Raw genomic sequence first — 5,845 nt, 5'->3', positions numbered from 1 at the left:
TTTTTTTCAGGCAACATATACTTATAATCGTCAAAAGATAGAAGACGTTCTTTTGATTCAAGTTGTCGGTCTAATCATGGAACAACATCATTAGGAACTATCTAGATGATTTATGAATTAAGTTTGATGCTGTTGTTTTGCATGTTAAATGACTCTATTAATGTTTTAGTTTTTGAATATTAAAACTAAATTATTTATTGTTTTGATTAAATTTAAAGTATGGTTGTTACTTTTGAAATATATTATATAAATGAGGTTTATTTATAATTTTATATTTATGTATTTTAGTTATATGAATAAAGATTTATGAATATTTTTTATTTTAATTAAATTAATGAAAAATAAAAAATAAAATAAAAAATAAAAAAAGCAACAACAAAAAACCATTAAGATTGCGACGGATTGCAACGTCGCAAAAAATAAATAGTGGCATTCGTAACCATCGCAATACCTTCCTAAAAAAAATAGATGATTTAAAACTCTGTTGGAGGCGGTTATAACTGTCGCAAACATTTGCGGCATTTTTTAACCGCCGCAAAATAGTCTCGCGACGCACGAATTTGGGACGGTTGGGGAACCATCGCTAAGATCAAACGACGGTGGTTGTAATCGCCGCATACCCCATTTTTAACTGCCGCAAAATTATTACTTTTTTCGTATAGTGATTTTACCTGAGGATGAATGTCAGATTTAAATAGTGCTGCTGATTGTGGTGTAATATGGTGTATACATTTTAATTTACAATCACTCACTATTGATTTGATTATATGGTGAGAATTTATTTAATGTAATAAAAAGAAAAATATGCCACTACGCCAAAAATGGTATTTTACAGCGCTTTTTTTAAGCCATTTACAACGCTTTTTCAAACAACAAAAAAAAAGCGTTGTAGAGTTCAGCGCTGTAAAATGATACAACAACACTCTTTAAAATAAAAAAGCGTTGTAAATCCCTTCTAAAAACGCGCTGCTTGTTGTACTAGTTTTACAGCGCTTTTTAAAAAAAGCGCTGTAATAGGTGCATTCCTTTATTTCAGTTAGATCTCTTTCTGGGATTATATCAACAATCTCCTTCATGAATCGCAATATATAGGATTCGCAGTCTATGTTGTTAGTTTGACGAGGGCACTATAAAATAAAACATATAAGTCAATAAATATTTGTGCATTGATTGTTAATGAAATTTTAAAGGCATATATTTCAAACCTTTATTAGAATCCATGTGATTTATTTGACTTTTGCTTCGACACTGTAACACCCATCTGAGCTCGAAAAACTTGTAAAGCACTATCAAATAAATGTGATTATTAGTATTAACAAACACATTATATATATATATATATGTGTGTGTGTGTGTGTGTGTGTGTGTGTGTGTAAGAAATAAATGAATAAATGAATACAATACCTGAAGAGTGCGAAGAAATACGTAGGGTTCGTAGGGTTACGGTTTCGTTTAAGAAGGAATAGCGAGAATGCGCAGAAATACGAACGGTTTGTAGGACAGAGTAGGGTTCGCAATGAAAAGAGTAGGTAATAATGTTCGTAGGGATAGTAACAAATATAAAGATGGTTTGCAATGAAGATGGTTAACAATATGGTTCGTAGGGACAGTAGGGTTCCCAATGAGAATGAGAATGACACTGAAGCGTAGTGAAGTTTATGTAATGAAGAGGAAACTGAATGGTTTAATGTTATATATAAAATCCTATTACAGCGTTCTTTAAAAAAAAAATAAGGAGGTCTTTTACAGCGCTCTTTAAAAAAGCGTTGTAATAGACTTTTAAAAAATAAAATAAGGATGTCTTTTACAGCGCTTTTTTAAAGAGCGCTGTAAAAGACCACCTTATTTTATTTTTTAAAGCCTATTACAACGCTTTTTTAAAGAGCGCTGTAAAAGACCACCTTATTTTATTTTTTTTAAGTCTATTACAGCGCTTTTTTAAACAGTGCTGTAAAAGACCACCTTATTTTATTTTTTTGAATGCCTATTACAGCGCTTTTTTAAAGAGCGCTGTAAAAGGTCTCCTTATTTTATTTTTTAAAAGCCTATTACAGCGCTTTTTTAAAGAGCGCTGTAAAAGACCTTCTTATTTTATTTTTTTTAAAGCCTATTACAGCGCTTTTTTAAAGAGCGTTGTAAAAGACGTCCTTATTTTATGTTTTAAAGCCTATTACAGCGTTTTTTTAAAGAGCGCTGTAAAAGATCTCCTTATTTTATTTTTTTAAAGTCTTTTACAGCGTTTTTCCAAAAAGCGCTCTAATAGGTCCTTTATTATGTGAAAGTGCAAGCCTTTTATAGCGCTTTTTTTACAGCGTTTGTCAAAAAAGCGCTGTTGTATTCTCCGCTATTTTTAAAATATCATACAACAGCGCTTATATTTAATAAGCGATATAAAAGGCGCGCTATAAAATGTCATTTTTAGCGTAGTGTGCTCAAGTTTGCTAGTAGTCTTATCATCATAGTTTTATAATGTATCAAATTCTTGAAATTAATAAGTTATATCAAGTTCTCTATATATAATGTCAAGTTTTCAAATCAATTAAAAGTACTCAAATCTAAAAAAAAAAAAAAAAAAAAATATAACTAATTTTGAGAAAAAATTCGATTTTAAAATTGGATTTGTCGAAACCGACATGTATAACCTAAAATCAATTATTAAACAATAATCAGTTTTACAATTGATTTATAACTTATTATAAACTAAAAAAATGATTTTGATTATAATATTTAATTCATATAATAATTTTAAAATAGATACAATTTAATTTTAAATAAAAAAAATCAACTATGCACATCCCCTGGATGTGGGTGCAGCGGAGTTAGGAATCATATTATGTTACATAGGAGAGGCGTTGTTAGTGATAATAATGAGTGTTTGTGAATAGGAGGTTGTGGTGTTCAAATGTAGCACGTTTATTTTTTTTTAATCTTATTATTTTCGAAGTTACGGAGACTGAGTTTCGGCTGGTTTTAGGGTTAGTGTGTTTATAAATTAAGCCTCTAATTACTTCTAACCAATTTGGTGGAAAGTGGGGAGGAGGTAGAGTCTTGAAGCAAATAGTGTTTTTTTTTTTTTTTCTTTCTTTTTTTTGACAAATTGGAGGAAAGAATGTTGGTTGTGTGGTTTCATGTGTTTGGGTGGTGTGGAAAGCAAGAAATATAATTATTTTTCAAAATTAAGATTTTGAGTTAGACATAAGGTTGGAGGAGGCGTTGTGGTCTTCGAATTAGTTAAATGAAAAGATACTTGGATTCTCTTACTCCTTGTCACAATTTAGGGTATGTTTTGATGAGATAAAGAGCATAACAATTTCTTCCAGCATATTTGATGTAAAAATTAAATTTTAAATTAGGTAATTTACGGGATAATAGATCGGAGAATTTTTTTTTTTTTTTCTCTGACTCAATCATGAGATGATTTTTTGTCATCTAGATAAACTATTTAAAATATTAAAATATCTTTTTATTTTTTACTAAAAAAAATATTTTATCTCCTTTATATTTCTCTCTCCCTCTTGTCTCTCCATCTTTTCTATTTATTCACTATCTTTATCTCATCTCTTATTTTCTCGCTCTCTAATAAAGTAAATTATACATTATTTTGTTTGAGACGTCAATTATCTATCTAATATCGTACAATACAAAAAATATGATATATATTATATTATATATTGTTCCTTTATATTAAATATTTACTCTTACAAATCATACAGACTCATAGTGTTTATATCCTTGAAGCTACTTTGGAATAAATATGACAACCCTCCGCAATAAAATATTAGCAAACATAGCTCATATTTCTTGGAATATATAAGCAAAATTATATATTTCTTTTGTATTAAATTAATGGTAATATCTATAAACTACCTCTCATTTAATTATATATTTTTAATTTATTAATTATTGAAGGTAATTTAGGAATTTAATTTAATTTTTTTATTGAGATTATATAGATCTGGGACTGACCCAGTTAATCTGATATGTGGGTTATAGATATTAGTGGCCCACACTTGATTTTGAAGAATTTTTTTTAGTGCTTAACACATTAATAAACAATTTATATAATTGAGTTTGGGTCTCCAATGTGTTTCAATTTTTTTTTTAAATGTGTAAAGTATTGTTATAATAGTATTTAAATATATTAAAAATGCACAAATAAATATAAATGTATCTTTTATTAAATAATTTTAATTAAAAAAATTAGTCTTTCAATTTAATTTTCAATAGTCAATTAAGAGTATAATGACTATATACTTGTTTTTAATAGGCTAAATTACATTCGTGGTTCTTTAACTTAATTTCAAGTAACGTTTCAGTCTTTTATCTTTTTTTTTTCCGACTTGGTCCTTTATTTTAATTTTAAGTGACAATTTGATATTTTATGTTTTAAAATTTCAACAATGATATCGTTTTTTATACAAAAATTCAAAAAAAAAATTCAATCAAAACTCATAAAATTAATTATATTCTTCAATATAATACAAATTTCATCAAATTCGTAACGCAAATTTTCAAATAAACTCATATTTTCATACTTTATTTGATATTTTTAGGAATAAAGGACTAAATCGGGAGAAAAAAAAAGATAAAGGACTAAAACGTTACCTGAAATTAAGTTAAGGGATCACAAATGTAATTTAGCCTTTTTAATATTATATATATATAACAACTATTTAAAAAGATATATAGTACCTGCTACTCAATATTTGGATTCGTCCATAATATAGATAATTAATTGTGATAAATGATACTTTTTAATTCGTGAAATTTGACCTATATTTTACTTCTAATTTATTTCGGTAGGAGTATATTTGTTGGTGTAATAAGACTATTGGAGGGTTTCTAATGCAGAAGGTTGGGAAGGTAGCAATTCATGGCAGAAACATCATGATTATGCATGCTGGAGAGTGGAGACGATAATAATGCTAGTTCCTTATTCTGCCTTTAATTTTGCAGTTTTGGTGTACGTATGAAACTTGGCTAATCTTTAGCTTCCATGCATGTGCTTCGATTAGTGTGTTGTTTATATAAAAAGATAATCAATATGTAAATTGGTTTTTAAAAATTATAAACGTCAATTTATCAATATAGACTTATCAATTTGCAATTTCAGGAATTAATTTGTCGAACGTTTACAATTTGAAGGATTAATTTGTCTATTCATTCAAATAAAATGTTGTTTGAAAAAAAATACTTCGTCTGAAATTAAATATATGTAAAAAGTGTAATTGAAAATTTTGTGTATCTGATCTTAAAAATATTAGATATATCAACATTTTAATTACTCTTTATGTCTTAAATTATATGTCACTTTGACAATTTCAAGTAAATTAAAAAATATCTAATTAATGTTGTATGAAAATGAGAAGTTATAAATTACTTTTACAAAAGTATTCTCCATAAATGGTATGGAAAATATAATAATAATAATAATAATAATAATAATAATAATACTAATAATAATAATAATAATAATAATAATAATTATTATTATTATTATAATAATAATAATAATAATAATAATAATAATAATAATAATAATAATAAAGGGTCATGCTAACCTGTGACCTTACCACACATTTTAAATATACCAAAAGTAGAAGAAAAAAAATTATTGTGAAAAATAACGTTTAAACTTTTAAAGAGTTAAAAGTACAAGTTCTAAAATAAAATTTCTAATATTTGAATCATTATCATATGCTCTTTCAATAAAAAATAAGATAAAAAATATTAATAATTCATTGAATTTTAAAACAATATTATAATTTAGAACAAATATATTTTGTTAAAATAATTAAAGAGACTAATTTTTTTTTCTTAAAATTCATCTGAAATGGAGTATTAG

The sequence above is a fragment of the Cicer arietinum genome, chromosome 4, assembly GCF_000331145.2.
Source record: "Cicer arietinum cultivar CDC Frontier isolate Library 1 chromosome 4, Cicar.CDCFrontier_v2.0, whole genome shotgun sequence".
In the NCBI taxonomy this organism is placed as follows: domain Eukaryota; kingdom Viridiplantae; phylum Streptophyta; class Magnoliopsida; order Fabales; family Fabaceae; genus Cicer; species Cicer arietinum.
This window is presented reverse-complemented; position numbering follows the sequence as displayed.